Here is a 20,835-nt window from a genome sequence, read left to right on the forward strand (position 1 = left end):
AATAAAGTCTTTGCTTTAACACATATAAAAATAAGCACGGTGTATAAGGGATTTGGACATTTAAAAGAATTAAGCCCTTCACAAACATGCTTTAAATAGGCGCATTTTGCAATTTCTTCAGGAAAAAGAAACACATTTAACCTAGGTTTGACAGCTACTTTTCTTATGCAGCTGTCAGTCAGTGAGGCCTGAATTCCTCTGACTACACTGGAGAATCTATGATTTCAGAACACTTTTCCTTTCAATAATTCACTGGGAAAATGACTGAATTTAGCGCCAAAACAGCACTTTGAAGGTTGCCATTGATTAGGAAGCTGTATTTAAGGGCATGTTTGGATTTTAACCCACTTCTGTGGTCTTGATTCATGTGACAGGTAACAGCACCCACTGGCATTCTCCTGCAGGGAGTTCTCCTTTTGACATGAACTTTGCCTGTGTGTGGCAAAGTGGTTCAGCCTTTTAGTGATTTATGAACCATGCACAGTTTTGCAAATGGCAGTTTTCTTTCTCCCATTGGCAAAGGGGTGCAGTGTGGTGCATTGCCAATGGTTGAAATATCCCACACATTACCCCCACTAATCTGCGCCGCAACCTCCAAAATGATGAATCCCCAGTCCACTTAAGTAGGCCACATACACTCCCATGTAATTTAGCAACAAAACTTGCCTGACAACAGCTCAATGGATGTCCCCCCATACAACGTGCATGTAGGGACACAACAATCAAACTCCCAAGCATTCTCTGGTGGGTGGCCATTCTGTTTCAGTTGCTGCTGCACCATTCTATTATCCCTTCATGGTATGTGTGATCATCTACCATTTCATCATGCCCTTAAGACTTTTTTGTTTTCAGTCTAATTCTTGCTTTGGCATTCTAACCTCCTTAAAGTCCTGCGCCCTCAGTGCAATGCTGCCCTGGTTGGTGAAGACTTGTAACGCTCACCTGATTCCCACGGAGGCGCCGGTCTTGGCAGGATGGTGTATGTGACTCGAAAAGCGAAGTGCAGGACTCGATTGGCTTCCGGGGCTGAGCCTCTTCGAACTGTGTATCTAACTCGAAGAGTGAGATATCTGCAGGTGAAAGAATATGGGGTTAATGATCTGGGGTTGTCGGGTATCTCTCTCCCTTTCCCTTCCTCGCTTTTCCATGGAGCCCCAAGGTCAACGTGCTCACCTTAGATAGGTGAATGCTGGACTCTCCATCTGCGTCTGGTGCAGGGTGCCGTTGCCATTTCCTTCACTGGGTGAAACGTAGGCCTCTTGACATCAGAGGATTGCTACCGTCGTTAACTGCACGAACGGTGAGTTTCCGGACACCTCTTAAGTCCTTACAGTCTTTAGGTGCGTGGGCATGTTAATGTGGAACAGGGCTCTGTATAATGCTTTTTCTATTTGTCTTGCAGGGCTCTTGAGGTAGAAGATGGTGTGAAGAAAGCCGAAGTTCGAGCCAGAGTCTTGGAATGAAGCGCTTGGAAATGCGTAAGTAAATGCCGGTTGCCTGCTTTTCAAAAGCTCTCTAACTGTCTCTTTTCCCTTGCAGTTGTGAGTTCGGGTGTTGAAGAGACGCTGGAAACGCCGGAGTATTTGCAGGCGCCCTATTGTGGCGGGCGCGATGGCGCGTAAGTAAAATACCTGTCTAATGTCTCCTCTTTTGTCTTTCAGGTGCAGGATTGCAGCATTGAAGAAAACCGGAATTCGCGGAGTGCCAGTAAGTAATTCCACACAGGAATAACTATGCTTTTGTCTTCACAGGCGGAGGAGCAGCGTGAAGAGATGGTAGCTGCGATGGATCAGGTGAGGAAAGCGCTGCGCGTGAAGGTTGCCGTGCTAACCTGTTGTTTCTTGTCTTTGCAGGTGCTACTGAAGGCTGGATACAGGAATGGTAAGCGTTTGTTCTTGCAGGTTCAGGATCGGAAAGAAGAAAACTGGAACAGACACGGTGAGCGTTCTGCTGCAGATGCAGAATAACGCGAAGCACGTTTCATCAATCGGGTGTGGTTTAAATAGCCTTGGAGTGATGAGGAATCTTCCTCCACGGCCTCGCCTAGGTAAGAAAAGAGTTCCTGTTCCAGAAGAGTTCCAGTGTTGTATCCAGGGAGTGGAGCTTGCCCCACCCAGGTAAGAAAGTAGTCCCGGCTCACAGAGGATTCCTATGTGGCTGGTAAGTAAGCAGCATGGTCTTCTGCAGGTAAGTCCACCCAAGCATCTTCATACAAATTATGAGCCCGGCGCTTCCAGTGCCGGGACCAGTGACTTTGATCAGCCTGGTGCCACCGGCGCCAGGACAAGGTCCAAAAGGTCCCAGTGGGGACCGGCTGGTGCCTAGGATGAAGGTTAGGGGCCTGCTTCCAAGGACGTTGGGCTGGTCCTAGCTCCTTGGAAGCAGTGATCATGACAAGACTGTGCTTTAAAAATGTTTTTAACGTAACATAACATAACAGATGAACACATTGGGCCTCATTATGAGTTTGAACGGTAGCCGTGCCTGCATTACAGGCACGACTACTGCCGAACTCGCATCCCTCACCGTCACCCGCGAATGGGCACTTACCGGCCCATAACGAGTTGAATGGGCCGGTAAGTGCCCATTCGCCGGTGGTGGTAATGCCGTGCTCCTCATCCCCATTCTGCCCCATAGAACAGAATGGGGATGGGAGAGGGAGCAAACAACGGGCCATTACGAGATGGCCCATTGTTTGCTCCCTCTTCCCCTCGCGGGACCCGGTAAGCACGCCTGGTTTTTACAGGCGTGCTTACCATGTCCCGCAAGGGGACCTCGTAATGTGCCGGAACGGGTTGAACGGCGCGTCACCTTTTACGGCGCCGTTTAACCCGTTCCGCCAGGGTCATAATGAGGCCCATTGTCTTGCCTGCTGAACAGACAAAACAGTATGCAGGTGCACACTCATAATTTTATTGGGAAAAGGGTGCAGTCACATACCCAACAGTAATAGATACTCACGCCCATTCACTGTCGCTACAAGGTGAAAAACAGACGTGTAGGCCTTGTTCAGTATAATGGTGATGTTAGCCTTACAATCGTAACAGCACCAACAATTGCCAGCTATGCATCTTGAACACTCATGGCCCATTTCACTGTGGAGCACTTACCTACCTCAACTCCAATGGCCTGGGTCTTCCATGAACTGCCCCTAGCAGACATCCTCCTCCAACATGATCCCTTGGAAGCAGTGCTGGTGAATCCAGGACAGTCAACTCTTCCATGGCTTCCTCTTCGATTACACTCAGCTGCACAACTACAGCCAAACATATTGTTACTGCAGCTCCACTTTGGTCCCTTGATGTTCAGGTGAAATAGTACACATGTGAGGTGTGTAGCCCAGTGAATCACAATGCAACCACATCCTTTCTCTTCCCCCAATGCCAATAAGCTATTCCTGTTTTTGAAGTGTGAGTACATCCGCATGGACAAGCAAGTACCAAAGGGCCACCGTAACCACAGTGGTAGTATAAATGAACACAACATACAAGAAACAAACTTAAAAAGTGAATCGCCAGAGGTGATTGAGCTGTCACCAGATACCGCCAACATCCCAGCTCTGTGGAACATCTCGCAAGACACCTAAGCAAATGATTACTGTGACCAATTGAGGGAATGTGTCCCTTCTCCCCAACAGGGATTCTCCACCTTTGAGACTGGGGAGGCGAGCCTGTTCTGTAAGACCCTCCCTAAGGGCCTGGGCAAGTAGAAACTCACTGGAAGAGACTCCCCTTTATGGAACAACGACTCATGTTCCACTGAGGAACTCCCTAAGCCATTCCCTGTGATGACATACATTTGACAATCTGAAATACAAAGCATGACACATTCAGAAAATTGGCTAAATATGAGAATTAAGTATATACTTTACATCAATGGAAAGGCTCTGTAGCTTTAAGAAAACGCCTCTAGTTAACTGTGACAAGTAGGTTGAAGAGAGAGGAAATGCCAGAGGAGGATAAAATAGAGGAATGCATATGACAGCAGGGGAGGCCCCCTGTAAGCGTAACACCTGATGGAGGCAGAGCCGAACAGATCCGTGGAGCCTGTGAAGTTTAGATCCACTCTGAACGTGAGAGACAGAAACTGAAACAGCAGCGTGTGCAGGCAGAGAGAAGCAGAGCGAATGATAACCCAGGTACTGGTGGTGGTGTGACCACGGTGACCCTTGGAGGGCAGGCTGCTAGATCAATGACAACGATACCAGCTGGTTGAGAGTGTGAAAACCTGCCCCAGTAGCAGAAGGGATACTGGGGCATCAAACGGAATATGAAAAGGACACCAGTGGGAGCGAGCCGACATAGAACTGGAAGGTATTTAATGGTCTAGAGCGACTGCAGGCCCTGGAGATGTTCCCCCAGAATGGGAGAGGTAAGGGAAGAACAAGAGAACCGAAGGCCACAACAGACTAGTTACGGATAGAAAGAAACTCACTCATCCCAGGGAAAATGACGAAACCTTAAATATAAAATTAAGAGAAACTGGTCTCAGTGAAATTAACGAAACACTGAATATAAAATTGTAGGAAACTCATCCAAGTTTGACAAAACGCTGAATATAAAATGAGCTTGAACTATATTAATCTGAGAAGGAGAACCCCTAGTACACCGGGAAATAAGTACATTAACTCTGGGGTAACACTTCAATGCAAGAGAAATAATGTCACAAAGTGAAGGCAAGAGAAGCATATGAGTTAAAAGGTATGCAGGGGATACCAATGCTGAGAAAGGGAAACACTGGTTATCACAATGAGATACTCCATCCAAGAGAGTATAACTTTCAAGAATACCCACGGCCCAATTGCCCGGATCAAAAGGCCAAACAAAGTTCATGAAATTATTTGTGGGGGACAGTGCCACAAAGAGAGGGGGGATGTGAAAACCCTTGGTCGAGAGTTAAACGAGTGATACAAAAGGCGAGCAGAGATTATCGGAAAACAGGATATTAAGAGGAACTCTATAAAGAAGACCAGTACACCATCAGGAGAAGGGAGTCATTCTCCTGACCTTAATTTGTTAGATTAGTGGTATGGGTAGTTATGTTTAGAGTTTTTGGAAAGCAGACGTTTTCATTTGACTATTTCCTTACTACTGATGAGGCATTTAGCTATTCACATAGGTAGGGAATACCCCATAGTATTAGGGAAAGATAGGCGTCATTCCTATTATTTAATAAACACGTATTGGAAATGTCATCACAGTGTCTGTGTCCTTATTCTGACCTGCCAAAGTACCCATCTCCTATCTTGAACTCAAAACATCATACAATATACCTCTAATCTCCAATTGTCTCTCCACATCGACACCATTAGAAACACAATCAAAACATACTCAACCAACACTGACACACCCACAGCAAACATGCAATGCCCCTGCACAAGGGATGGCATCAGGCAACCATGCCTTGGCATACATACCTTGCAACCCCCACCCTTGCAGTGGTCCCTGCCCTATTTCTGAAGCACATGTCCACATTGCTGTATGGGCAAGTCAATCTAAGTAATGCAATCATGCCTACCTCAAACAACCTCCAACTTGACTCAACACACATCAACACATTTCCAACTGAAGTGCCATGCCAACCACACCATACATGTATGCCACACCTATGCACATTAATGACCAACATGCCTGTACTGCAAAGCATGGAAGGAGACAAGCAACTGATGTGTATGACAAAGGCTTGAAACATGTGCAACACCATACATGCCATGTCCCCACATCTATCATTGTCCAAGTACATACATTAGCCATGAAGGCATCATACTAAGTATCACCTTCACATAAAGCATGCACACATGTCATCCAGCAAGTAAGCCAGTACCATTAAGATCCACAGAGTGTGCCGTAAACCCACAGGACAGCCATTGGACATACTTAGTTGGAGATCATGTCCAAACAAAAGGTCCAACAAGGCTGAAACACGTGTATGGGGTTGCTGGTGGTACTCTTGTTCAGAGAGGAATTGCCATAGCATTTCGGTGCTGGACTGCCCATCTGGGCGGGACAAAGACTGATATGCAAATGGATATTTCCCATCTGTGAAAGGTACAGTGAGCAAAAAGTGTGTGCTGCAAACTCTCATCTCAGAACAGGGTATCATGCCATGTTCTTTCTGGAGAGGAGCGCCTGCTACCTTTTTAGAAATAATCAAAAGGTACACTTGGACAAAGAAGCACAAGAGCATGCATACACCAGCAAGCCAGGACATGCTTCACATGTCATAAAGAGACACTAAATGGTGTTGAGGTATAATAAAATATGAATCCATAGATGCAAACTATGTACAATGATGGAAACAGACTAATGGTCCTTGAAAAAGTAAATAAAAGAAAACCTACAACTAGTGAAATATATACAAGAGTCTGCAGGCTAGTCCATCCTAATCTCAGACAATGCCTCAGCCAAGGCTGATTCCCCATCCACATATGCCTCTTGCAGGCAGTTATCCATTGTTACGTGGAGGGCTTGTAGGGCCTCCTGTATTCTAGACACAATCTCCTCCACTGCACTGCAAGAATCCTCCAGAATGGAAGAGTGTGTGCGCACGCACACACTCGGGAGGATAGCTCAGGGGCAACGTGCTCGTCTTGGAAACAAGATGACACGAAGCACCACAGGTTAGGTCTCTGGGTCTGTGCTTACAAACCTCTGGGTATTAAGCGTGTTATAAATAACCTATCATATCATATCACTGATCTCTCCACAAACTCAGTCCTGGCCCTGGCACCTCATGTGCCTGCTGCCTCTCTTTGACCTGCTGCCTTACAAATTCCACTTATGATGACACCAGTGCCTGCAGGCACGGTCATGCCTCCTGCCTCACTTCACCATGTGTGCACCTTCTTCCCTCCTCCTGCTCACAATGCTGTCTAGGATTTGCCACCTTACCAACAACATCTCCTGCTGCCTGGCAAGGTGTCTGCAGCACAGGTGCTCCTTCGGACTGGGTGACAGTCTGCATTGGGGAGTACAGCACCCACACTATCTTCATTTGCCTGGTCTTCCTCCACAGCCTGTTCCTCTGTTTGTTCCTGGGCAGGCTCAGCGAGCACCTCATCTGCCAAGGTACAGACTTCCACCTCCACCATGGACACAGGCACATCCAGACTGGCCAATGGTGGAACAGGGGCACAGAATGCCATGGTGGTAGCTGGCATGGAGGCCTCAGCTCAGGCTGACTGGTGCGCAGATGATGATAAGGAGGAGGGGGCCATTGAAGTGACCTGTATAGAGACACCTCTGGAAAGCAGTGGTGTTGCCAGTTGGGAAAAGGGGTGGCCTATCTGCCCATGATGCTCTACAAGCAGCACATGAGTTGCTTGCACAGCATCATGGATAGACACCTACACACAGAGGCCTCCCACCAGCAATGGCAGAACTGCATCACGTATGGACTCATCAGCCATAAGTGTGAGTCCTGTCTTGGTGGATGCTGAAGGTGGGTAGTGCTGCAGCAGATAGACCTGGCAGAGGAGGTTGTGCTGAACCCTCCATGCTGGCCTCCTACTCCTTCTCCTCCTCCGTCAACCCGGACACCTCCAATGAGGTCTTCATGCCTTGGGGCCCCTTTGTGGTAACATCACTACCACCACCCCTATCCCTGTGCTGCTGAGGTGTCCGCCACGATAATAGGATCCTGGGACTACTGTTCAGCAGCCTTGCTGTCTGATTGGGATGATCCCCCAGGCACATCAACCTCAGTGGAGGTGGATACAACTGGGCGTGCCCAGAGTCTGAGACAGCTGGACTTGCTGCTGGGATGCAGCTCCACAGCACAGGTTGTACCCTCTTCTACTGGCACTGCAGCAGTGGAAAAGGGAACAAAGAACATTGGAATCATTCATATGTGCCAATGCATGTGTACTCTCCCCAAATGTATCAGTAGCATGTTGTTAACATTAGTCAACAATCAACTTCCTGGCACACACAGGTCCATGCTCTGAAATTAGAAGGGGTGAAACCCGATGCACCTCCACTGAGGCAATGATGCAGACATGGCGCATCTGAGGCTGGTGAGGTGAAGCTAGACCCTGACTATGCATACTGTGGAGCAAGGGTGGTGGTATAGAGTTGTGGAAGTCCTTATGTAGCAGATGAGGTGGTCACAGACTGACAAGAGAGCCACATAAGGACAGGCTATGAGGGAATACCAGGCCCTCCAAGGCAGTGCTATTGGTCAACAGCCAGTGACACACTAACAGGCAGCAGGTGATGTAGTGGTTTGGAGGCAAACATTGTCTGGAGGAGGCATGATATAGGCACACGGCAGGAGTAACAGCAAGGCACAGGTGTCTCCACTTCATACACAAGGAAGCCGTGACGAAATCAGAAGACGGTCTATATGCATTGTAGAGGATGCCCCAGATTTGGCCTGCACTTCAGTCGCCCATTTTGAAGTACCAGGAACAGTCACACCGAGATATGTGACGTATAAGGAGCAAATAAACCAACAGAGAGCAGCACTAGGGCTCTGCCTAGTGCCCATCAGAAGAGCAATACCTGTTGAAGTGCCTATAACCAGACACCCATCGGCAGCGCGGTACCCATTGAGACAACCATACCAGCAGCTGACACGAAATGAAGACCACTTGCAAACGGTCCCAGAAGAGACTCAAAGGGCCTTAATCGAAGACGAATGATGACGACATGAGGACCAGGACAGACGTTCAGATGAACGAAATAACAACCAAAGGGAAGACCCATAAAGACGAAATGTTATGAATAAAGTCGTAATGAACATAGAAGAAGAGGTGATGTTGAAATATAAAGAGATATCACCATAACACAGGATGAAAATATGCAACTAGTTCAAACGCTGTAAATGGGCTTGGAACGCAAGAAGCTAAGGAAACGGTACTGCTTGCTATGCTTAGTAGAAGAATAGAGCGGCAAGCGCCAACTATATATCTACCTCAAAGAAGCACATTATACAAGTGCGACTCCATTTTGCAAAAGCAGAATTAAGCTCAGAACGGTGGGGTCAAACTGGCCAGGATTCATATACCAGCACAAGCCAGACAAAAGAGCGGAATCGAAACTTAGCAAAAGGCAGCTCATGCTTGGGATTTCGAGGTCACCCAAGGAAGGGAGGAGAGCGGCAACTTCGAAGAATCAAAATTTAAGAGCATAGCAGCCTGCCTCGTGAAGGTCGAGATAAGGAGGCCCAGGCAGGTGGTGAGGCCGAATAAAGAATCAAATACGCAAATACAAGGAAACTGAAGCAGATTCACAGTGGACTAACACAAGATGAGCCAGGCGCGGAGAGGTGCCCACGTCTGACGTGTGGGAGGCATCGACCCATTAGGCTCTGTCCTGCAACATCACTTTGTGCTGCTTTCACCAGAAACAACAGAATGGCCGCCAAAAAGCCCTATGCGTGCTAAAAACCTCTGAGAAGTGCACAGGGAAACCGGAAAAATAGGTTGCCAACCTACTTTGCCTGTGTCAGTGGTAGAACAGGAGACCACACTGCCAAAATCTTGGGCTGCCCAGTGAAGTGAAATGGAACTACCTGAAAAGGCAGTGCTACATTGCCAGAAAAACCCAGAAGTGCTCTAAAATCTGTTTTTTCTTGGCTGTTGAAATTGCAAAATAATGGTTCCCAAACATGAGAAAAGATCCAACATCCTTGTTGGGTGTTAACCATCACCTCATCTAAGGAATCCATCTAGGCACAATGTCAGGTGAAGCACATTTCATCACAAGAATATCCACATTAAAAAAAGGTGCTTGCCTGGGAAAACCTGTGAGATATGGGTGCAGTACAGCCAGCCGTCTGTTTCAAAGCTATCATTTACTTACACTGGGAGTTTAAACTTGTACATTAAGATCAAATTGTTGAAAATAAGAGACTTGCCATCAAAAGCAATATAGGTTGCTACTATTCAATCTCTATGTTTTAAAAAGAGTGGAATCAGAGATCTGTGTGTCTACCTTTTGAAAATGTAAGGTTTATTTTAGCAAAGACAATTTTAAACAAAGTGTTTTAAAGTGAACTGATGCCAGCCACTGAACTTCAAAGGGAAATTCCACAGCATGCCCCAAACAAAGGTGCCTTCCTTTTGCTCTCTGCCCAGGAACTCTCAGTTAGATGCTAATGAAAGGAGGAGGAGCTTTTGCTCTGCTTCTCTGGGGAGAGACAATAGGCTTCCTGGACTGAAAGGGAATGCACATTCAAGTGTCAACAGAAACTACTGCCAGCAGGAAGAGGCCTGGATTGCTCTTGGCCCAGCAAAACCTTGGGGGCGGGACCAGACAGATACGTGTATCTGTAAACCACAAGAAAGTATCTTTTTGAAAAAGACTCACAGAGAACTGTGCAAAATTTGTAAAAATCTGTAAAATCAAGCTTGTTAACATGAAAATTCTGCTCACATTTTGAAACTACTCTGAACTCTGTGCTATGTTCAGAGACAGGACTACAAAGATTGTGATTTTGTAGTAATTGTGATGAAGCTAGAAGTATGAAACTTCAAAGGATTATGCCCAGATGTCATGTGCAGATTTGTAGATAAATGTGGACAAATCTGTCATTGGGTAACCAACCGAAAACACAAAAAATCGTCAAATCTGAACTAAAGCTCTCACTGAGATGGGACTCGGACGGATACTTGCTCTACTAAATCTGTGATGTAAAATATGTATTGTTAGCAAGTTGGTTATATTGTAAATATGCTTTATGTGCAAAATAGATTTACTGTATAGAAACAGAGGGGATGTACACCCTGGATTGTAAAATACAGCATCATCATGGCACCAGAGTTCCTTCTCAAATCAGGAGAGAGGACTGACACTAACCAATAGGATTCCTGGAGGGTGTGCCTAGTATAATTCATCCTACCCACCCCTTAGGGAAATACATAAATAGGGACAGCTTAGGACCTAGACACACATACACAGATTCACCCATCAACTGATTACTGGTGAAGCACTTTACAGGAGAAACCCATATCCAAGACTGCAGAACTTTGAAAGCAGAGAGGCCCAATTCCAAACCTGAAGCCTTCTCAGCTTGGACTTTAAAATCTTGAAACCTGATTTTACCCCAGACTTCCAAGGGGCACAACAAAAAGAACAGCCTGGCTGTGCTGTTTCGGCTTTCTCACTAAGAACTCTTGCTAGAATCCAGAGATCCAAACCAGTAGAGCAGAGCTGTAACCAGATAGATGCAACCCAGAACCAACCCATCAGATCCAGTCCAGAGGCCGTGCAGTGTCCAGAGTGCTGTGCTGAGTGCAGAACCGAGCGCCCTGAATCCTGTCCGGTGGGCCAGCAGAATTCCAGTCCAGAAATCCTTTGACCAGATCCTGACGGGCCCAATTCCAAACCTGAAGCCTTCTCAGCTTGGACTTTAAAATCTTGAAACTTGATTTTACCCCAGACTTCCAAGGGGCACAACAAAAAGAACTGCCTGGCTGTGCTGTTTCTGCTTTCTCACTAAGAACTCTTGCTAGAATCCAGAGATCCAAACCAGTAGAGCAGAGCTGTAACCAGATAGATGCAACCCAGAACCAAACCATCAGATCCAGTCCAGAGGCCGTGCAGTGTCCAGAGTGCCGTGCTGAGTGCAGAACCGAGCGCCCTGAATCCTGTCCGGTGGGCCAGCAGAATTCCAGTCCAGAAATCCTTTGACCAGATCCTGACGGGCCCATTCCAAACAGTAGTTGTGAGTATCTATAGCATAGAATTGTCCCTAGCCAGTGTCTTATCCTTAAGTAATCCTATCCAAACCCATTCTATCATATCCAAAACTGCATTGTAGAACCTCTTTTGTCTTTCCTGAATCTTTCCCTCATCCCCACAGTCCTTTTGTAATGTTAGTGATAATATCATCTTTGCGCTAATATAGTTGCTGAAGAAAGACAAGCATCTCGGAAGGTAGAAGCCATCCGGAGACATTGCTGGATTGGCGGCTGTGCTGTCATGTAGCTTGTGGCTTCATAGACTCCTTAGTGTATAGAAATTCCTGTTTGTAATTCCAAAGCGCATCTTTCATTTGAAAATCTTGACTCTTTCTGAGAAAAATCGACCTCTACTAAAACCTTCATAACTTCCGTACCGTGCATGCTAGAATCGAAATTTAAGTGTCAAATTGACCTTATAGTTTTCCCGCAAACGCGTTCCTCACGCACGGAAAGGTTTGACGCAAATATTTTGTTTGGCTCAATTTCATCACGTGTAAAACAGCTGTTCTTTGCATCTGACCTCAGAATTCAGTTTTCAACCTGCTAGTTATTCAATCATCATTGCTAGTGTTTATCTGAAACCATACAAAGTGGCTCCCACTAGTTTTGAATCCAATTTAGTAAATTAAAGCCATTTTTCAGTGTTTTTAACCATTAATTCAAAGCCACATTCAAAAGCATTTGACATGTTTGCAATCATTCCTGTTTCTCTCTCTATGCTTGCTGGGGGTGAATTGGGATTGAAAATGTATTTGTTGAATTTTGATTTCCTAAAACCTGTGTTCTCTCCTTACATCTCTATAATGCATATTGGGGGATTGAGTAGTGTGCAGGGGGAAAGAGTGACATTGCATTTGACTGAACCCACACAAAGTTTTACCCTTTGCTGCATTCTTTTTCTTATCCATACTCCTTCTGATTAAAGAGATCGTTGATGGTTTTGACATCACCCCAATGGTGATCATTGTATAAATATTAATAGTATGATATATATATTGTTCAAATTCATAAAATAAATCTTTTAACTTTGCAAAACAGCCTGCTTCCTGATTCAGTGAGACCAGGGGTGATTCAAAGAGAGGGGCGTGATATAAGGGTACATCATTCAGAAATAAAATAACTTATAGACACAAATATATAATTAAGGGTTCCAGCTGTGCGTCACATGCTAGGCATTGACTTAGGTGGAGAGCCAGGTTGAAATCACTTAAAAGATTGGGGGCTCGTCACGAGATTTCCGAATTAAACATACCACTTGTGACAGTCTAATACAGTGTGCTAACTAATGGGGTAGATAAACCCGGTTGGGCCACCACACTGTGTTACACTGTGGAAAGCACCCCTCAATAGGAACACTCTAAGGAACCGGTCTGTTTTGCAAAAATAAAATAAACTTCTGCAAGTCAGGAAGGAAATCAATATTTCTAGAATAGCGACTTTGCTAGAAATGAATATGGCTAAAGAACACCTATTGCATAAATCATTTGTTAGAGGTGAATGGACAGATCAGGATCAGAATTTGTGGTTGCAGGCAATCACAGAACAGATCACTGCAACAGGGTTAGACAAATGGCAAGACCAGGGTCCATTACATATGGCCCTGAGTGAACTATATATGGCCCCTAAGGCAAAGGAAGAGCAAAGCAAGATTGCCAAAATAGCAGCATATATATTCCTACATATTGGAGCAATACGGGACAAATATGCCGAGGACCAAGATCTGGTAAACAAGCAACTGCAGGCATTAGAAAAGTCCCAAACTGATCTGGACTCTTCTGAGCAGAGGTGCAGAGGAGTCAGGAATCAGAAAATGAAAGTAGGCAGTACCTAATCAAAATAAAAGAAGACATGGGTATCCTGCAGCAGGAAAATGCAGAACAGGATATCAGAATGCTAGCTTTGTGGAAGGAGTACCACAAATGTTTGGACTCTCTACTGCAGAGCCAGAAAAAGCTGGAACAACAAATAAATTTCAACAGGGTATACGCAGAGCAGGTAGTCACCCTGCAAAGCCTCCTAGACAGAGAGAAAGAAGAGAGTAATAAGTTAATCCCGAAAGACCTGGATACCCAGGCAGAATTTGATGAAGAGCGCCAGAAAGCTGGTGCGCTCCAAAGACAGAGGGACGACCTGGCTGCACAGAGGCATGATCTTGCTCAGGAAAGGGACACCTTAGGCCAGGAAGTCTGTCATTTAAAATAGAAAATACATGAAAATCACCTGGCCCTTCAGGGACTGGGTGACCTCCAAAAAGAGCATGAAAAATTGTTAGAGCACACCAGGAGGGTGGAGGAGGCTCTAGCAAGGAACAACCAGGCCAGTATGGACAGGACTCAGGAGGAAACCCTCCTGCAGCAAAGACTGTCCCAGTACTCCAAAACAACACAGGAAGCACAGAGAGAAAGTGAGGCTCTCTGTGAGAACAATGGCAGGCTCTATAGACAGGTAGCCATGCAAGAGTGATTGATAGAAACCAGCAAGGCCTTGATAGAGGAACAGAATGCTCAGATTCTTGCATGGCAACAGGGAGCAGGGGCTGAGAGGAATGAGTTTCGCTGGGAAAGGGAAACATCTGAGCATAACCTCAGGAACCCTAGTACCAGAAGCCTTCATCTCTTCCAATCCCTGGACTCTGCCACCCCATGTCCACGAGCGCACTGAGCCAAGGGCAACAGGGATGGCAGATTTCAATCCAATCAGAAAAATGGGGCTCATTGACCAGCACCTCCCAGGAATTAATGGGTGGGCATCTTGGTATGGGTTCCCAAGTACTGTGCAATTTAGTGGGGAACTCCATGAGAGTAGGCCCACTAAGGGCATCCTGAAAACCTCTGCCCAGCTGGGATAGGGGGGTAGGGGGTACTCATCAAATCCTGGGAGCAAGGAGGAATCAGAAGACTCCTCTGAGCGCCCCAGGACACAGGAGATTAGTTCCCCACATTCTGCCAGCCATTCCCAGGCTCGCAGAATCCGGGAGAGCCTAGAGGACCAGACGGGCACCTCTGAGAGCAGTGCCTCTGAGTCAGAGGAGGAGTGGACCAGGGTCACCCGAACCAAAAAGGCCAGTAAGGTAAAAAGGGCCTTGCTCAAGGACCCCCTAAAGCACATAAAAGCGATAAGGAGCGTCATCATGCCCTATCATAAGAACGCTAAATATTTGGTTTGGCAGCACTTAGAGCTCTTTGAATAGATGATGGAAACTTTCCATTTGAAGGACAGCCAAAGCTGTATTCAATATGTGAAATGGACTTTCTCCCCAGAATACTCCAGCTTCTTTGCGGGGCTGGAGGACCAAAATCATACTATATGGTCCACCTATAGGGCGCCCATCCTGAAACATTTTTCTGTGCAAAGAAATCCTCAGGAGGCTCGCAAGGCAGCCTACAACTTGCAAAGTGGGGAGGATCAGGCCCCACAAGAATTTGTTCAGGAATTAAAGTGTGCCTTTGCACAGACCACCAGAAAGGTGCGCACTGACAGCACAGAGTTTGTAAATACTTTTTTCCACGCTCTCCCCAAGTACATCATGACCCAGCTAGTGAGAGATTTTCATGAGAAAAGATCACTTGACTGGGTCATTGAACAGGCCACACAAATTTATGAGGTGCAAAAGCCCATAGAAAACAAAAATAATACAAAAAGCCCCAACACAACCAACAGCCCTGCTGCTGCTGAGGTGGCAGAGGTGAAGGTTGCCCTCATTTTAGATTTGGAGATGGGGGCCTAATAACCTGCCAGCACAGAATCAGAAAAATCCCAAGCCCAGAAGGCCTGCAGGCCAGTCACAGACAAGGAGGTAGTCCCACATATGGGATCCCTCACTCCCCTGACCACATAAGTCCCCGCTACATGGGGAACCAACCTATCCTGGGTTATGTGTGGACTCCTCCAACCAAACAGCAGCTAACCCAGGGAACTTCCCTCCTCACTTCTCCCAGGAGGGCAGAAATTCGCCAAATCCTGGACACAACATTTTCCCCAGGTACCTGCAAAACCTTCAACCCCAAAGCCATCCATCCTTCTTTCCCCACTTTCCTGAGCTCAGACAACCCAATCCGGGAGAGGGGAGGCCAAGGGTGGAGGGGTACCCACATTTTCCAAACCCAAGGTATTTTCAGAGAAGGGATAGCTACCCTTCCCGGGATCAGCCCAGGTGAGACAACAGGACCCCGTATCAGCTTGAGCGGGTGTCACAACTAGAGAGCCAGGTCCAAAACATGGCACAGGATCTGGGTCGCATGCTGAGGGCTCAACAGAACCCTCAGATGAGCATGCCAGCGCAGAATGCCTCAAACTCAGGACCTGGTGCTCCAGAGCAATGACGGGGGAAGAACCCCAACAACACACTGGTTGCCAGGGAGGAGGCACAAGTGGAAGGGGGGTGTAAATCTTCCTTCCCCACTTGTAAAAAAGCCCCTGGAAACCCAGGAACTGGAACCTCAATCTCCTGCCCCTGAAAGTCTGCCACTGAAGGAGCAGAGGGGGGTAGGAGAAACAAAGAACCCAAACAGACCCATTTTGAGGAGGAGGTACAAATCTTCTAATTTGAAGGAGAGGGATCCTCAGAGGATCCTGGGAAAAGGATCTTCTCCTTCAGAGATGGGGGAACTCCTCCCAAAGAAAAATGGGTGCCAAAAGATCCAAATCCAGACTGGGTAGATGTGGGGACTGAGCTAGCGCTGCCCATCATCCAACCCCAGAACCAACAGCCTGAAAATCCCTGGGTTCAAACCCATCCTGGTGGCTGCCTACAAAAAGGGGGGGGGTGGCCCAAACCAGAACCAGGGGAACCCAAAACTTTTCCCATATCTAGCTGCCACCTTTTTTTCAGATTCCCAAGACACCCCACAGAATTCTGCCCAAATCTCTTCTTTATCAGTGTCCAAAACTAGAAAACTAACCCACCAGTTGTCCAAAAATGTATATTATCTGTGCCCCCTTGAGGAGAAGGAGGGAAGATTCTATGCCCGGCCCAAATACAGGGGCAGTGTACAATTTTGGCACTGGTGGACACTGGATCCCAAGCTACCCTTCTGTCAAAAGGGCCTTTGATAAAATGAATTCGGGAAGGGGTGAGAATTACCAAATTCCTCTCACCCCTCTTCCTGGACAACTTCATAACTTCGACGGGAAGGAAATTCCTGTCGAGGGGACTGCGGATTTGGACATTTAAATTGGGTGACACAAGGTGAAACACCCAGTCATAGTTGTAACTCCAGAGGGCACCCCTTGTTTACTAGAGAATGACCTCCTGCGAAGGTTGTCACCCCTTATAGATTGTGTAAACAAGGTCCTCTGGACCCAGACTAACTGACCAATAAAATTAAAACAGAGCGTCAACCATGTTAGTTTAAAAGGCACCTGCCGCATTGTTGAACAAAAATCTGATCAAGTAGAATTTCACTTCCAGAACAACCAAATCCCAGACGTGACTGTAATAGCAGTAGGACAACCAACTGGTGATGGGGGGTCCTCTCTATTTCTGAAAATCAACGTTCCTTCAATTCTGAGGTGGCATTCCACACTAGAAGGAAACACTCTGAAATTCTTTACCAATTCACAATCAGACATTCCCACTCCTATAGTCCAGAACGATGAGAAATCAGCTCAGAGCCTGGCATATATTCAGTACATTGGAGAGAAGTTGTTCATCCCTATTCAGTTAAATTAAGGGAAGGACTCTGTTCTCACCCGAGTGTGTGTGAACAACGGTAAGAGCTTCATCAGCGATGCCATGTTGCGCAAACTCCCAAAAGATCCAGCCATTCCCACATTTAAACTGATAGACAAATGGGAAATGGATCTGGAAACACCTATTTCCAAACATCTCCTGCCAAGCAGGTGTATGCTCAAAATCTCCATAGGCAACAAGAGCATAGTCCATAATTGTTGGGTCGTGTGGGACGTCACTGCCGCCTTTTACTTATGCAGTGACATTCTCTATCGCTTTGCCATTAGTTTGGACCTAATAAACTTCAAAGTTTGGTCCCGATTAACGGATAATCCCATGGGCTTTGATGACCCAGAGAAAGCATTTAGGTCAGCTCAACTGCAGCCTTATGCAGTTGAAATTCAGATTGGAGAGGAAGTCACCATCCCAGAAAGGACTCGACAATTCTCCCTGGAAGTGAAAGTTAAAAGAGGACAGAAATTGAAAAACCCTGACACCTATATTCATCTAAATGTGTATTTCCAACATCAAGGGTTGGGTGTAACACCACTAGTCAATATAGAACATGACACCATTCCAATAGAAGTGGATAACAGCGACTTAAAGAGTATCACTCTAGCCGCACGCACCATTATTGGAATGGCGGTTGATGGCTGACATTTCTCCATAGATTTAGGAAATGAACTGTTAGGACAAGTCCCCAAGGACTGTTTTGACAGTCATAGTGATGACAACACAAAACCCCACAGGATCTTTACCCGGCATGGGGTGAACTTCCTGGTGTACACTTCCTGCCCTTATGGCAAGGAAAATGTGACCTGTGACTTCAGGATGGATGAAGTAATTTACAAGTCCGCGAGGACTGCCTTCCCCACCTGAAGCCACCAGTCCAAATCAGCACTTTGACCAGGGACTTCTCCACCCAGCTGGAGGAGGCCGCTGAGATAGCAAAACCAGAAGTCTTTCCAGGCTTCATGCAGATGGTTGAAGAGAGAGTCAACCAAGCTGATGCCTGAGAGACTCTGGAGCAGAAGCAAAAATGGAAACAAGTTTTCTTGGATTTTCAAGCTCTCTTTGCGGTAGACTCATATGACTGTGGTCGCACCGACATCCACACAACATCCATTCCCACGGACCTTGGCATGACTCCAGTGTTTGTGAAGCAATATTGCTTGCCTCTCGCATCAATGGAGTCCCTTACTGAAATAATTAAGAACCTTGAGTCCAGTGGGATGATTTGTCCAGTCCACAGCACCTTCAACGATCTGAGGCTGGGGATTTTGAAGCCAAACGGCCATTGGAGACTCTGCGCCAACCTTAGGGAGCTCAACAAACGGGTCTATACTTCCTGATGGCCTCTTTCCTACATTGACCAAGGGCTGGCCCAGATCCAGGGGTTACTGTATTCACTGCAATAGACCTGACCAATGGATACTGTACTGTACCTGTCAGTAGGGAGGACCAATACAAGCTGGCCTTTACCTTCGGGGGTCAGCAGTACACATGGACCCAGACTCCCTTCGGATACATCAACTCTAGCAATGAATTCAACATTTTTCTACATAAGGCCATGCCCGACCTGGGTGAGAGGGGTAACCTGGCCTATGTAGATGATGTTTTAATCAAAAGCTCAACTGTGGAGGAACACATAGCGGAGATCCGTTATGTTCTGACACAGTTGAGAGCTGCCGGAGCAAAACTTTCCTTTCAAAAAGCACAGTGGTGTAGAACCTGTGCACATTTCTTGGGGCATGAGATTACTCCTCAGGGTCTCTGTCCCCAGGAAAAGAAAGTGGAAACACTCCAGAAATTAAAAGACCCCACATCTCTGTGGGAACTAACGCGCCTTCTTGGACTGACTAATTACAGCAGAAAGTTCATTGAGGACTATGCGGAGATCACAAGACCCCTGATCCATCTTTTGAAGGGGGGGTCAAGTAGGAGTGGGGTCCAGAACATGCTGAGGCAGTAAAACAACTCAAAAGAAGCCTCTCACAAGCGCCTTGCCTAGCTTACCCTGTCAAAAACAAGGATTTCTTGGAGACAGGGTTCTCTAATACATGCTTGACTGCAGTATTGTACCAAAAGCATGACAAGGTCAATAAAGTAATCTCCTGTGCGAGTAAAACTTTATCCTCTGTGGAGGAAAAATTCAAAGATTGTGAGAAGTCACTCCTGGCAACAGTGTCGGCATTGAAGAATTACCGCCCGTTTATCCTGGGGGAGCACATCATAGTGGAGACTCCACACCAGCCTCTGCAATATCTCCAAAGTGACAGAATCCAGGCCGGAAATGTAAGTAATTCCCAAATTACTTCCTGGATTCTGTCAATGCAAGGCTTTCCTGTGGAGGTCAGATATGGCCAAAACAAGAAGACCCCCCTCGCGCAAGGTCTGGCTGACTTGCATGATTGTGCCAGAGAAAACTGTCTCGAGGATGAAAATCTTAAAACTAAGGACAACATGGAGGCATACCTCAATTCCCCATACAAAGTCTTTGAAGAAGAGTAGTGTGAGGGAATGCCCACTGTCTATGTGGATGGATGCTCCTACCATGTTGACAACAACGGGGAAAAAGAACCTGTGGCCGGCGTAGGGAATGCATGGGTGAATGACACCCCAGAACCCTCTGCTGGGTACAAGATTGGTCCCCAAAGTAGTCAAGTGGCAGAGTTGATGGATGTGCATCAAGCCATCCTCACTGCTGTCCAACATCAACTCCACGAACTGGTCATAATCACAGATTCAGATTATGTACGGAACAGGTTAGTGGAGCACCTGGTTAACTGGAAAATCAGAGGCATGTTATGTGCTAATAACAAACCATTGAAACATGGAAAATTAATTCAAACCATTGATGATCTGGTCACCTCGAATGGGATGACCATCTACTGGAAAAAGATCAAGGGTCATTCTAAAGTAGAGGGAACAGACAAAACTGGAAATGACCTAGCTGATCAGCTGGCCAAATCCGAAGCCATCCATTGGGATCTACTTGAGGTCGAGTCCCTGTTGGGGGAAATCCAGGTCACTGCTATCACTAGGTCCCAGACAAATGCTCACAATGAACTCTCAACTGCACAATGGAGTAAGGAGACCCCAGATGCTGATGATTTGATTACGGCTCAAAAAGGGGATCCAACGAGGGCGTGGCCAGCGAGCACGGGATGAGGACGTGATTCCTCGGAGCTCCCGCGGCCGCCAGCCAAATCCTGAAAATATCCTGATTATTTGGGCTTCACGACGGCAGAAAATAGACCCGGGTGCAGCGGAACCTCGGAGGATCGGGTCGCTGTGCTACCGACCCGAATCGTAGCACCGAATGGGCGCAAAAGGTCTGGGAAGCCCGAGACGGTGATAATAGACAAGATGGCCGCCGGAGCGACGGACTAGTACTGGACGTGCAATACGGCGCCAACTGCGGGAGACCGACACCCTATCCCGCTGATGCCCGGAGTAGCCGCGTGGGACCACGGCA

Source organism: Ambystoma mexicanum, chromosome 8 (assembly GCF_040938575.1).
Source record: "Ambystoma mexicanum isolate Mex_15411 chromosome 8, UKY_AmexF1_1, whole genome shotgun sequence".
NCBI classification, from domain to species: domain Eukaryota; kingdom Metazoa; phylum Chordata; class Amphibia; order Caudata; family Ambystomatidae; genus Ambystoma; species Ambystoma mexicanum.